The 15,596-nt window shown below is 31.7% G+C and overlaps 1 protein-coding gene and 1 long non-coding RNA gene across 3 annotated transcripts in view; one reads left to right on the top strand and one right to left on the bottom strand.

Moving 5' to 3' along the window:
- LOC122521480 (elongation factor-like GTPase 1) overlaps nt 1-15,596 on the bottom strand; it is a 68,519-nt gene that overhangs the window by 30,093 nt on the left and 22,830 nt on the right. The gene's annotated exons all lie outside the window — the stretch shown is intronic.
- On the top strand, nt 2,101-15,552 carry LOC122521483. 2 transcript variants are annotated; one of them, XR_006304779.1, is made up of 2 exons: nt 2,101-2,231; nt 15,444-15,552. It is a non-coding gene; the product is annotated as an uncharacterized LOC122521483 (long non-coding RNA). The 2 variants fall into 2 exon arrangements; XR_006304780.1 differs by lacking the exon at nt 2,101-2,231 and adding an exon at nt 7,812-7,960.

Here is a 15,596-nt window from a genome sequence, read left to right as displayed (position 1 = left end):
TCATCATCGTCGTTCGCTATTTATCGTCGTGTATCAACACTTTTTCTTGACCGCAAAGTGCCGACGATATCTCGTACGGGCCCTCGTTAATCCGCCGGATACAAGTCCCGATATTATCCCTTTAAAGAGCTGTACATTAATGGCCGCCATGTTGAAGACGCTCGTTGTTTTGTGTAACTCCGCGGGAAAATAATGAGATAACGACGGCCTTTACGATAATCCCGTACGTGCTTCAACCTTTATCGCGCCTTCGATCGAACATTTTTTTCTTTTTCTTTCTATTTTTTTTTTTATAAATTTCCAACCAAGTAGTTACAAAAATTCTCTTACTTACGATCAAATCGTTTTCGTATCGAACAAGATGAAAGTGATAGATAATTAAGATTCTTTCTGATCTATCTCTCATTCTTTCAACCTTCTAAACTTTTTTTTTCTTCTTTTTTTTTTTTATAAACAAAATTTATTTTCACGACAATATTTATGGAGTATACGATTTTCTTCTAAAGAAAAAAATAATGAATAAATAAATAAAAGAAGATATTCAATTACTTAATTGTACGATATCAATACGTTCGATGAGAATATTTAAAAAAAAAAAAGTCCTCGACGATCTCGCCTCGATCATTTTGTTTGATCAAAATTACGTTTAGAAAAAAGAAAAAAATATAAAAACCTTTAAGTACGTAGGTAGTTTAAAAGGCTCAAGAGTGGCTTAGCAAACGACTTTAAACCAACGACGACCATGTCTACTATCATCTTCGTTCGATCGATCTAATCTAATTAATTAATCTAATGAATTAATTCCGCGTAGCGTTCGTTTTATCGATGCACGGAATTCTTTTTTTTTTAAATTTTAATTTTCAATTAATTCAATAATGTTTTTCAAGTTTTGAGCGTTAAAATTTATTTTACGAGACCTTTCCTCGGTACAAATACGCAAGATTAAATATACATCCAAAAAATCTACACGATACACGTTAATAAAGAAATATTTTTGATTTCGATATTTAACCATTATTTTTCAAATACGACGAATAAATATTAATCCAATGTTATTTACCCAAAGAACAATTCGCTAAAAACAATTCGCCACCCCACGAAGTTCCATGGAACACAATTTAAGAACCACCGATTTAATCGATGCTTATCTTGTATCTTCACAAGATAAAAAAAAAAACGAAGAAAGGAGGAAGGAAAAAGTAATCATCGATATTAAATAATGTTACCTAGTTTTACCAATTATCATTTTCAAATCATACACCAACCATAAACAATTTTCATACAAAATTCATTTCACCATCATTCGACCAATTATTCTGCGTTGACTTTTTTTTTTATTAAAATGATACGTAAATAAATTGTTTCGCAAATATCAAACGATAATACAAAAATATTCTCATAAATTATATCTTAATGACGTTTATACAATATTAGTTTACAAAATCATAAATTGATAAAACTTGTTTGGAACACCCGTTTGTTTTCGATTAAAAATAATAAGGAGAAAAACAAAAAACAAAATAATATTTTGTATTAACAAATGACGATGAAAAGACAGTTTAGTTTAAAGTCAGTGCAGAAATTCATTGGAGCTGAATCATTTTACTCGCATCTATGGCGTTGAAGCTCTCTTATTCTCCTCCCCCTCCTCCTCCTCCTTCTCCATTGCCTTTCTCTGCTTCCACGTTTCTTATTTTCATCGTCAACGGTTTTACGCTTCACCGAGATTCCATCGTGAGCGAGAAAAGGAAGCAAGAAAATCGTTAGAAAGGAGGATTGGAATTTCTCTATCTCTCTCTCTCTCTTTCTCTCATTCTCATTTTCTCTCTGTTTCTCTCTTATCTCATTCGTTTTTGTCCACAAAATTCACCTCGTTTCGGTTTCTTTCCATCGATTTTCTAACTCGTTGGAATAATTCAGATTTTCAATGATTATAGATATTATTTAACCCCACCTATCCCCCCCTCCCGCCCCTAAAGAGAAAAAGAGACAATATTATTTTTATTTATATTTTTTAGTATAAGAATTAAGATTGCAACGTAAAGAGTAGTGGGGGGAGAAAAAGGAACGAGCTGACACGCTTACCGAGTAACTTGGAAAGGGTGGAGTTATGGTTAAATGATAATCATTATTATTCTCAATGCATTTGCCGAAGGTCAACTGTTAGTATTAGAAAACAAACCAGTAGCAGCAATCGACAGCTGCAATAGGAAGAACAACGGTAGTAGCAAGTAAGTAAACTAATCATAAATGCTTTAGGATTAATCTTACATTAGAGAGTAATATCGCACTGATGATCGTTTATGGGATTATTTTATTTCACCATAATATTCGTAATTACGGAATACCTGATTCAACTACAGTATAATATATCTCTCTTAGGAATTCTTGGTAAATTATTATTTTTTTTATTTTTTATTATAGCGGATAAAACCTCGCGTGTTGTTTTCCAACTATGAATCGTTCGCGTATTTTGTATCGATTAGAAATAAACTACTATATTATAAAAAAAAAAAAAATAAGAAAAAGTAGATATTTATTTGAATGTTATTGTTTAATTCATTGAGGAACTCGCGTAAATTTCAAATTATACGTAACGATAAATTCATTTTATTTTTTCATTTAACATTAGTAGCACACATATCTGTGTGTGTGTGTATGTTTGTAATTATGATCACGGATTATACAATGGGTGAAAAATTAATTTCATAATTTATTTGATATTAAAATGATTTATATTGCAAAAAAAAAAATCATAAAATAAATTTAGATAATTTTTTCGACTAAGGGGGCCATCTATATCGTAATTACCGACACATATACATATATTTCATAATCTTAATTAACTTTAAAAATTGTTCGTTACTATTTGTATAATTAATATTTGATTCAGTATATCTCGAGTTGGATAAATTTTTGTATAATAATCACGATAAAAAAAAAAGAGAAGAAAAAACAAGAGAATCGAATTCACAAAAAGTGATTAGAGTTAACTTTAATTTTTAATAGATTTTTGTTGTAATTTTATGAAATAATTATATTTGCAAATAAAATTGTGGACAATCAGTGCTCACCTTCTTCCAACTTTCTTTTTCTATTTTCCTTCTTTTTATAAATGAGATTTATGATTATCTCGAAATAATAGTAGTAGCGGCGGCGGCGGGTAGGATCTTTAAGAAGGATGACCTTGAAGAAGTTATAGTCGTTCGAGGACAAGGCTGAAAAAGATCGATTCGCGAGATCTCGACGGGAAATCGTGTCGAGACTTTCGTTTTGTCTCTCGGTCTCGATTTGAAAAGAAGAAGACACTTTATATGCACTTTTGCTTGCTAACACAATAAAACAAACCACCACCGAGTAGTAGTAGTAGTAGTAGTAGTACCGGGTTTAAAATGATTATTTCGCATAGGCTGATTATGAACGAGTAAAATGGCTTTCACCGCTCGAGGGAAATGATCTTCCTCTTATTATTCTTTCATCTTTCATCTTTCATCTTTTATCTTTTAATTTAACGTGGTGGTGGTGGTGGTGGTAGTGGTAAGGTGGTCTCGTTATCTTATCTTATCCTTTTAAGTTTGCTGTTATAATATTACAAACGTCTTCCGTTGGAAAACAAAAGGAACGAGAAAGGTGTTAACGAAAAAAAGAAAAGAGGGCGAAAGTTTAACGTGAGATAGTTTGTTCTTCTTTCTTTCTTTCTTGTTCCCTTTTCTTTTTTCTTTTTTTTTTTTTTTATCATTAAGTATACGCGTGTCATCATTCTACTTTCAACGTTCCGTGAATTTCATACGTTTCATAAGAAATATACACAACACACCTATTGTCCCTTTCGGAATTAATAATTAAATGTAACTGGATAATAGTATTTTTTTTGTATTGTATATAAAATTATATACATCGGAAAAATATATTAATAAGATGTATCGAATTTAATATCAAATTTATATGTGTATTTAAGGAAAATTTTATGGAAAATTTTATATCCAATTAAATGATAATAAAAAAACGACGAATGAAAATTATGCGAATATTACAATAATAATATATTATCATTATTAATAATTAATTATTATATTTATGTATTCAATTAACACAGGAGATCGGTTATCAGTGTAAGAAAAAAAAGTTAACAATACAAATTCACGATATATATCTATAATTTCAATGAAAATTTTCAAATAGTTCAAGAAGATTAAAAAAACAAAAAAAAAAACAAGAAAAAATCAACGTATGGAAATCATTCCTACTTTTTTCTTATTTCATTTCCCTTCACTTTTTCCTCGTTTAAAAGAAACCATTTTCCATGTCTAGGAATAAATTATAAGGAAATTTATTTATTTTCTTATTTATCGTTAAGTTATCGGAAGCGTGACCAAAGTGATTTCAATAGAAAAAAAATCGAGATAAGAGACTGAAATTTATTCACTTAATTAGTAATAATAATAATAATAATAATAATAATAATAATAGTAATAGTAGGTAGACAGACACGTACGTTCGCGTTAATTCGATATAAGTTTCAGAAAAAAAGAAAGAAAAGAAAAGGAAGAAAAAAAAGAAAATTAGAAAATGCAAAATAACTAATAAAAAAAAAATAGATCTCGGTGAGCTTGGATTAAAATTTAACGGAGGAATGGTTCGTATGTTCGTATGTAGAACAGTAGGTTTAATAGGGAGGAAATAGTAAAACCTGGTGTACATATATAATATCGTATACTGTCGAGTGAAAGCGACTGCTACTGCTGCTGTTGCAATTGCTGCTGTTGCAATTGCTGCTGTTGCTGCTGCTGCTGCTGATTTTGCTGCTGCATCTCGCGTGAGATTGCACCAAGAGGAAATAGATAATCATAACTTATTGAAGAGTAGCACGATTAATCTCAAGCCTGTATATGGACGTTAGGATGCGTTAAAATGAAATCAAAAGGAGATAACGAGTCATCCTCGATCTCGTTTCGAGTAGAAAAAAGAAAAAAAAAAGAAAAAAAAAAAAAGGACAAAAATATATACAGGAAAGAAAAGAGAGAAAGAGATATTTTACAACTCCATAAATTATCCGGATATATTTTGTTTTTTTTTAAATTAATTCATTTTTTTCCCACGCCTTTAAAATTCTATTCGTGCCACTAAATCATTTAGTTTATTTTCTTTTGTTTAAAAAAAAGAAAGAAAAAAAAATATATGTAAATCATAACTGTAAACACAACGTTAACGATATATTAGGACGAATCTAAATTTCGTGCGTTTATTATTATATCGTTTCAAATAATGCAATAATTTTGTTTTCAAGTTAATGGAATTAATTTATACACGCGAGTGAGAAATATTAATATTTAAGAAACACACGAACTTTTGATTCACTTTAATATTCGAGATGAATAATTGTGCTCATAATTATGAACGAGATATTTAAAGAATTATATTTGAACATTAAATAAATTCTATATAATATTGAAATAACAAACACTATCTCTAATGGTTCACTTTTAACAATATCGTGAAAATTACATCGAATTCATTTAGTTTAAAATAATGTGCTGTGAAATAACTGATAAATTGATTTTTCTTTTTTTTTTTAATTTTAACTTAAACCACTTTCATATAATTATGGGCAAAATTAAATCATATATATTTTCTTTATTCTATTTTCTCTTAAGTTTGTATAGGAACTTTTAGTTTCTTTTTTTAAATTACGTATATTATAATACAATGGGGTTTACTTATCATCCTACATTCGTCCTACCTCTTTCTCATACGACAAAACCGCAAACAATTCTCGCGTGTTCACCTACGCGTGACAACGTCAAACCGCAAATACTTCTTCGAAACCTGAACAAGTGAACATAATCGAAGAAGAAGATGAAGAAGAAGAAGAAGATTCCTCTTTTAAACGAGGTAACTTAGAAATTATTGAAAGATTTATTGAGAAATCGTTTATCTCGTAGTATCGTTTTAAAATATTGCCAGAAGGCAAACGCGTGCCACCACTAATACACACACAATACACAACACTGTTGTGTTGTGTTACGTTCGTTGTGTAGTTTAGTATACCAAGCTTCCGTAAAAAAAAAATAAAAAACACATTTCGCGAAAGTGCTTTTTTTTTCTTTTTCTTTTTTAAAGATTATAATAATCGTTTCAAAGAGAGATAAATCCGTTTGTAATTTTATTTCATTATTATGTGCTATCTCCCTCCCATTTATTGATAAGCAAGCAACGCAACAACGACAGCTGGCATATCTGTGAACACCGATGATGGACATAATTTATGTCTATTTTCTTTATTTTTTTTTTTAATCATCTTCTTCTAATCTTTCGACACGTTTATAACGAAGTGAGAGAAAGAGAGAATGAGAATTTAAATTTCGAATCTTTTAATCCGTTTTCTTATCTTGTTCATTTATCTAATGCATCATCATTTGCAACATCATTGGCCTACTTTATCGAAGAAGAAATGATTGAGGCAGGGAGAGGGGGGAGGGGAGACCACCCGAGTTGTACTTTCTCGATTGTTTCGACACCCTATATGCGATCGGTTGTAGTAGGACATCTTCATTTAATATTTTTTAAACAAGTTTAGTAACGAATCTATTCGATACTTTTATTTTCTTTGTAAAATTCATTTAAAAAAAAAGAAAAGAATATTCGAAAATTGTATTTTACAATCGTTTTAATCTTTTAAATTGGATATTCATTTCATCGCAAAATGATGAACATTATTATTCTCGGATAAATATAATTAAACAAACTATCAAGGATTGATATCTTATCTTTATATTACAAGATATAATATAATAATACAATGACTAATTTTTTCTAGATAGTATTAGTTAACTGTACCTACTTTGCATTAGCTTTTTGGGAACGATTTAAAGCCTATCTCGTTAGGCCTATTTTCTTATCAGCGTTACGTTAAAATAATATTTCTCTTAGAACAATATACTTTAGCCTACATAAAACAAAAAATTTCATATCGAATTAAACAAATGAAATAATTTCAAATTACGTTTCCGATCTATTCACAAATCTTCAACTATATCGTTATTTACGAGAAAAATAAAAAATATCGATCACTACATTTTTTTTCAATCGACAATTGTACAGAAAAGTAAAAAAAGAACATTTCTAATTGACTACGTCGAATGAAGAAACTTCGTGGTAAAATATTCCTAAGAGAAAAAGTGGAATACTTAATAGGGGGAAAAAAGAGAAAATTTATTCAAATTCGAATTATCATGAGAGAAATATTAATAGAAATAAATAATAAACGATGACAAAAGAGAAGAAAAAAAAAAAAGTAACGATAGGAAAATCTATAACGACGGTGAAAGATAAAGAGGGAGGTGGAGGTGGAGGTGGTGGAGGTGGAGGGGGAGGTAAAGAAAAATTTGGTCGTATTTTCCTTGGTATGGTGTATCGTTGTGTGGTAAAGATTCGCGTATAGAAGAAGAAGAGGAAGAAGAAGAAGAAGAAGAAGAGGAACTAAGCGAAGGGAGAGGATTGGCGGAGATGCGGCATAGGATTCCGAGCGCGGTCGAGTGCTTTCTGGTTGGTTGGTAAGTGGGACTAGCGGGGACTCATAGGCAGGAGGCCCCCTACGAGAGCCCGCAGTCGGACTCGAACCCCGAACCAATCTCAGCATTCAAGTTGTACCCTCCACGGAGTGTTTTCTATCTGGTTGATTCCCTTTTAATTATAATTATTATACATCATTTTTAACGTCCATTAACAAGATTTTAGATTTGATTTTATCATTATCATTATTATTATTCTTATTATTATTATTATTATTATTATTATTGTTGTTGTCGTCACGTTGTTATTTATCGTTGTTATTATTGTCAGAATTTTTCGTATCGAGTGCGGTTATCAAATCTCGTTCGTTAGTTTTATTCGAAAAGATTTGAAGGAAGAGGAAAAAAAATAAAAAGAAGAAGAAGACAAGGGATTCATCTAATTAAGGGTACGTTTATCGATGTTTTTTTTTTTTCAATTGACATTGATTAAAATAATTACATACGAATGGTATGTTAGAATGTAGATATAATATACGACACGAATTTTTGGGGTAATTGTTGGGTAATGTTAACCGTTTGAGTCCCAAGCAGCGCGATCGCGCTGTTCAGATTTTATGTCGAGAAAACCCAGCACATTTCGAGCATTGTGGACAACTGACGGTGCGTTACGTATTGTCGACATACATTAAACAAGCGCTATCGCGCTGCTTGGGTATTTTCGTACATATATAGGGAAAGCGCGATCGCGCCGTCTGGGATTCTTCGACAGTGTTTTTTCAATACCGTCTGGGACTCAAACGGTTAAGTGTGAAAATTAGATGGAAAGAAAATAACAGATAATAAGGAAACGAGATGATTTTCGGTTTAGGTTCGTCTTCGAGTAGTTCAAAGGTCGAGGTTGAAGTTGACTGACTGACCTTGCGTTAAAGCGCGTTCCCAACTCACGGGGTTGGGAACGAGAAATAGGATTTGTTCAATGAATATCAAGAAATATCAGGATCAACGATGATAATCTTGATTTAAAAACAATTTTTACGATAATTAATACTAATCGAATAATCACTTATATATAAAAATAAAATAAAAAAGAGTAAAAAAGAAAAAGAAAAGGAAGAAGAAGAAGAAACAAAACCAAACAATTAAAGTACAATGAAACACTAGAAAAAAAGAAAGAAAGAAAACCAACTACCAATAAGCGTATGATGAAAGTTAATACAAAATGACTGTCATTTTGTTCAATTACGATGATAATGATGATGATGATGATACTCGTTGAAAGAAGATTTGTTTGTTTGTTTTTTTTTGTTTTTTTTTTTTTTTTTCGTTTCTTTTCTTTTTCTTCTTCTAAACTTCGCATGACAGTTTAGGCTTTCACCCGTCATGTATGTAAATGATGATCTTGAGAGACAAGAGAAGAGACTAAAAAAGAAAAAAAAAGAAAAAAGAAAAGATCGACGGCGAAACTAATCTCGACCTCGACCCCCATGCATTAAACGTGGGTCTCGATGAAAACCAACTTCAAGTATACTACTTACTTCTTTTTTTTTTATTCATACATCTTTGTGCATGTTCCCCCCCCCCATCGCTTTTTCTTTGTGAGTGCATATTATTATTATAATTATTATTTTACATTATTATACATAAAAGAAAAATGTCCGTTCGCATAAGTAATGTGTTGTATATTATATATATGTATTAGATATACGATGATCTGTTTTTGGATTAGGTCCGTTATACGTTTCTCTTAAATAGACGTCTTCCTCGCGCTTCCCCCCTCCACCCCTTTCTTACCCTTCTCACTTTTTTCCTCTCATTTTGTTGTTCAATGGATCTCTTTTAATACTTGTATTAAAATTGTATTCAAATTTTTTGTATACTTTTATACAAATTATAAATTATCATTGTGTCAGAATATTTGGAATTTTCGTATATTATTTTTTGTTATTCTTCTATCGTAATAATAATTTGTCCAATAATTATTTTTCTTCTTCTCGACATCGGAGAGATTATTTTTTTTTTGTTCATTTTGATTATCTTATCGAAGAGATTAATTTTTTGTTGTTTTTGTTCATTTTGATTATCTTCCTGCCTACTTAGGCTAAAAAGATCCCCTCCCCCCTCTCTCTCTCTCTCTCGTTTACTGGGTTATCCTATATTAAAGTTATTTAACGTAAATCACGAGTTTTATCGTTGAGATCATTTCTCACGCGGATATTCCCCTTTGTGATATTCGCGAAGAAGTAGATGAAGAAGTAGATGAAGATGAAGATGAAGATGAAAAGATGGAAGATATTAAATCGACGATATTCAACGAAGAATCGAATAATTTTGTTCTTATTCTTTTCCTCGCGTTCATCTTTTTTTTCTTCTTCTTCTTCTACACACGTGGGAGCAGATTTAGTTCACACAATTAACATAATCGTGTAAGTAGAAAAAAGGGGATCTCCTTTTTCTTCTCCTGTCGAGAATATAAAGTTTACATTCCTCTTTTGTATTTCTTCTTCTTTTCTTATTCTTCTTCTTTTTTTTAATTAATATCGATTCATTTCCTTCGTCTCTTGCAATTAAATTCGATCTCAAATACTAGGCCTATTATCTCTATTTATTGGAATACAAACAAATTTCTTTTATTTCTTATTAGAAAAGTTATACAATGAAAAGAAAAAAAAAATAATTACAAGTCTCAGTGTATATTTATATATGTTTTTAATCAATGATGATATATTATCATTATCATTATCATTTATCATTCTTTTGAATCCTTCAATATCATCAACTTTTTCTAAACATTTTCAATGATTTTGAAAAGACTTAAAGGGACAAGAAAAAAATGTATTTTCTTTATCACAAAAATTGATAAGCCATATTAATTGGAAAATAAACAATATCCAATATCCATGCAAATCGTTGGAACAAACACAACCCCGAAGGGATTAATATATCGATTTCAGTATCCAAAAAAAAAACATACCTAAATCATTAATCCAAACATATAAAAAAAATTAAAAAAAAATAAAACCACTGACACGAATGATAGCAGTAAAAACAAGAAAAAAAGAAAAAAAAAAGTAAGACACTGTATAGTATCTAAATAACATAATAATGTAATAATCGAGCCCCGTTTATTTCAAAATTAGCCTAAGTCTCTCCTCTTATTATTTTAATATATATATATTATAATAAACATATTATGTGTTATAATAAATATATATATATATTTATACTGTGTTGACCGTAATAACATCTACAAACTGAAAACAGTTAACCATCATAAAAAAAAATTTCACAGAAGGGGGGAAGAAACAAAAGCAAAAAAAAAATAAATAAATAATTAAAAAAATCTACTCGGGTGTCACTATCCAAAATAAAAAAGGGGCCTCAATTTATATTATAAAATTTGTCAACAAAATTAAAAAAAAAAAAAAGACATTTCGAATGCAATGGAAGGTAGGGGGTGGGGTGGGGGGTGGGGGGAATCTCTCTTCTCGACACAGACGAATGATCTTACGGTGAAAGATAAGACGAAGGGAGTAAACCAACAACAGCAGCAGCAGCAGATCGCAAGATAGAATATAATAATGTAACGGGGATCGGAAGCTGTGCTTCGTCGCTTCTCCCCCTCCCCCCTTCCCCTCCTCCCCGCCCACCTCTTCTTCTTCTTCTTCTTTCACCTCTTTTACCTCTTTCTTTTCTTTTCTTCTCTTCTTTCTTGTACGTGCTCATGCGTGCAAAGATCCGTGCGACCTTGCAAATGCAAAGAGAAGAGATAACGGCCCGTAAGGAATGTACCGGGTGACCTAATTCCAAACAAGTCTGTACCGGTGAACGTGCGATAATTATCACGGCGCCTACGTTTCAGAGCATCGAACGAAACCGTAACGATGACAACGACGACAACGACAACGACAAAGACGACAGACGAAGATTAGGACGAGGACGAAAATAATATATATGTAAGGTCGTTTTTGAAATTAAAACGAATCGGAAATCAACTTAGGATAAAATAAATTGTGTTGGATTTTCTAAAGTCGATAGATCGATATTTCCGATGCTCGTAATGTTAAGTCAACGTTGACGAATGACTTCAAAGTAACAGTACAAAGAAGGTCTCGATTCGATGAATATAATACTTGTATAATACACACACACACATACGTACATACACAAAGAGAAAGAAAGAGAGAAAAAGAGAGACGAATTGATTATAATACTTTCGGGAAGAATAGAGACGTGAAGATACTAACTATTCATTTTTTATACTGACCCACATTAGTAAAACGTTTGATTTGTTATATGTAAACTGTGAAAGATCATAAAGTGCGATTAGAAAAAAGGAAAAAAAAAGGTAAAGAATGATTTATGTAGACCTCATACCACGTTTATATTGTAGATATATCCTGTAATTATATTTAAAAAAAAAAAAGAGAACGAAAAATAAAAATTGGATTCATAAATCGAGGGTCCGTTCTTATCAGACACGATCGTTGAAAATTATTCATGATACATATACATATATATTTGTGTATAAATGATGCATAAAAAATACGATTAGAAAAAAAGAAACAAAATATCTACGTGCTGCTTTTATACCCGTTTTAGGTGTCCTGTAATCGTGTTTAAAAAAAAAAATACAGGAAGAAAAGGGTGAGGTGGGGGAGATGGAGTGGAGTAGTTGTTGGTTGAGATAGAAAAAGAAAGAAAGAAAAAAAAAAACGAGTCACCATTGATCGGACACGAGAGTCGGAAGTTATCTCAGCTTTTATAAATATATTATATTATCGGAATAATCAGAGTGTGTACGTTGTCGTAAAAATCGCAAAAAGATTAGAAAATGTGGTTTGTAAATGAGGAATTAAAAAAAGCCAATGAAGGGAGGGGGGAGGGAGAGAGAGCTTTCTTCGAGAACGTTATCGAGTTTTAAAAGACGGGGTCTCGCGAGATAATCTTTTTAGCGTCCTGCGTAAGATCGTTCCGTTATTAGAACGAGAGAGTTAGAGTTAGAGAGAGAGAGAGAGAGATAAGCTGGTAGAAAGACCGGTGTTTCACTCATGGAAAATCTTAACTCGAAAGTTTCTCCATGAAAAGAGAAAAAGAAAAAGAGAAAGAGAAAAAGAAGCCGCGAGGGGAAGAGGATGAGGGGAAAAGGGGGATTATTAAATCCATGTCAGTGGACTAAATCGTTAAATTAATTTTATATTATATTATATGTATATGTTACACCGCGAGTTGTAAGATGGAAATTGGATAATATCAAGATTAACGTGGTCACTTGGTATATGTCCGAAGTATTATTGTACGATAATAAATCCAAATATTCGGGTGTTTCATTTAAACACATATTTGGTAAGTGTTGTTGATACTTCACCATGTGAATCTTGAGATTGTCTAATTTCGATCTTGCTGAATGTTCAAGATATAAATTTATAATAAACCCAAATATTCGGGTCTTTTCATTTGAACACATATTTGATGATACGTGTTGACAAGTGACCACGTGAATCTTGAGATTGTCTAATTTCAATCTTGGTGTATGTCAGAAGTATTATTGTACAACAATAAACTCAAATATTCGGGTTCATTCATTTGAACACATATTTGATGATACGCGTTAACAAACAACCATGCGAATCTCGACATTCTCTAATTTCAATCTTGATACATGTCCGAAATATCAAAATATAATAATAAACCCAAATATTCGGGTCTTTTCATTTGAACACATATTTGATGATACGTGTTGACAAGTGACCACGTGAATCTTGAGATTGTCTAATTTCAATCTTGGTGTATATCAGAAGTATTATTGTACAACAATAAACTCAAATATTCGGGTTCATTCATTTGAACACATATTTGATGATACGCGTTAACAAACAACCATGCGAATCTCGACATTCTCTAATTTCAATTTTGGTGCATGTCCGAAATATCAATGTATAATAATAAATTCAAATATTCAAATCTTTCATCCGAACACGTATTCGGTAAGTGTTGTTGACACTTCACCATGAGAATCTTGAGATTGTCTAATTTCAATCTTGGTGTATGTCAGAAGTATTATTGTACAACAATAAACTCAAATATTCGGGTTCATTCATTTGAACACATATTTGATGATACGCGTTAACAAACAACCATGCGAATCTCGACATTATCTAATTTCAATCTTGATACATGTCAGAAATATCAAAATATAATAATAAATTCAAATATTCAAATCTTTCATCCGAACACGTATTCGATGATACGCGTTGACAAACGACCACGCGAATCTCGACATTCCCTTTATATTCGATCATTCACTGTAACATATTATATCAGATTTATTGTAATTGATTGTTAGTAAACGTCAAGATAAAAAGAAAAAGGATAGTAGAAACTGAGAAAGAAAGATGGATAAAGAGAGAGGTGGTTGTTGAAAGTGACGGAGGGAAGGGGGAAAAGTAAGGAAATAAAAGAGGAAGGAGAATGGAAACGCGTACGGCTTGCTTGGTACTTCTTCCACCGGCACGCAGCATCATACCAACCATCCATATCGTGGTCCACCACCACCAGGCTGCTGCTAGAGTTTTCAAATAAAAATAATGTTACCGTTAAGGAAGGCTGAGCTAACTCTCAACGTTAACTCTCTTTCTCTCTCTTTCTCTTTCTCTCAGTTTCCTCTCCTCTTTTCTTCTCTTCTCTCCCTCTTCTCGTTTCGTTTGGATGATCTCGCGAGATCCGCTTGGACGTGAAACTCTTGCTTGTTGCTTCTATCCCTCTCGACGAATCGGAAAGAGATACTGAACGATAGAATGAAAGAGAGAAAGAGAGAGAGAGAGAGAGAATTGAAGACGCGTGGGAAATCAGGGACGTTCCCTCAGAACGATCTTTACGTATCGATAAATCCAAGTACTCAACAACTTGGTGTTGTCTCTCTTTTACCATCTCTCGAATCTATCTTTACCTTCGATTTTCTTCTTTTACAGTTTAGCCTCGTCGTACTACTTATACTTTTCTGTCTGACGTTTGTACACGTCGAAAAGGAATACCTTCGGGAAGATCGTTTAACTAACGTAATTAGCGAACTAGAACTGATCCTAAGAGAACGCGAATCTTTTAAACGGTGTTTCCCCCTCCCCAAGCTAACGTGGGACACACTCCCCCCTTTCACCCTCCTTGTTGTTTCCTTTTTGTTTATTTTTGAAATAAGAAGATTAGTCCTATCTGCTGTAGCATTTTTTTTTAGTTAGACGAAAATCCTGTGTCTGAGAAGCCACGTGATGTTTTTTAACGTTCGATAATTCGTGGTATTCGTGTTTGAATCGAATATTGTTATCAAAGTATGGCAACGGATTGAAGAAATTAAAAGAATAAAAGAGACAGGGGGAAGTAGAGAGGTGGGTGGGTTGATACTTTGAAAATGACAGGATGATACTCATGAGAATAATCGGCATTCATTCGCTCAATTAAAGAACTCACATTGTCGTTAAAGATAATCTTCATTTCTAGCGAGAGAGAACGGTTTTCACCTTTGTAAATAATACAAATGTGTGCTGTTATAATGAGAATTAGATTCGCTTGATAACGTTGTACAACATTAATCTATTCTCTTTTACGAGACATGTAATTTTACGAAATATACCCACCACCACCACCCCGGTTAATCTGAAACTCAAGTATTTTTTTATCAATGAATCGTAATTTGGGATTATTTTTTGTTGTTTACACTATGATGATATGCAAAAACGCATTTCTAGATTTTCAATAACTCTGACATGGTATATTAATTATTTGATATTAAATCTCTATTATTACTTTTTATCTCATTTTCTCACGTTTATTTACTATTTTATTATCTAACGCGTGTATTATTACTAGTTGGCACGTAAGATATTTATGTTAGCAATTAACAGTAACGTTCTAATAAAAATTCTTTTTTTATTTCAGGTGTATATTAACTTGAACGTTATTTCTGACATCGAAAGAGAGAAGAGACAACGGAAAGATCATAAACTGACACTACTAAAGTGTTAAGAAAAATCAAACGAAACTAAAAGTTAAAAAAAAAAAAAAAAAGGAATAAAAATAGACAAAATAGAA

The sequence above is a fragment of the Polistes fuscatus genome, unplaced genomic scaffold, assembly GCF_010416935.1.
Source record: "Polistes fuscatus isolate 324 unplaced genomic scaffold, CU_Pfus_HIC Scaffold4, whole genome shotgun sequence".
NCBI classification, from domain to species: domain Eukaryota; kingdom Metazoa; phylum Arthropoda; class Insecta; order Hymenoptera; family Vespidae; genus Polistes; species Polistes fuscatus.
This window is presented reverse-complemented; position numbering and strand designations above follow the sequence as displayed.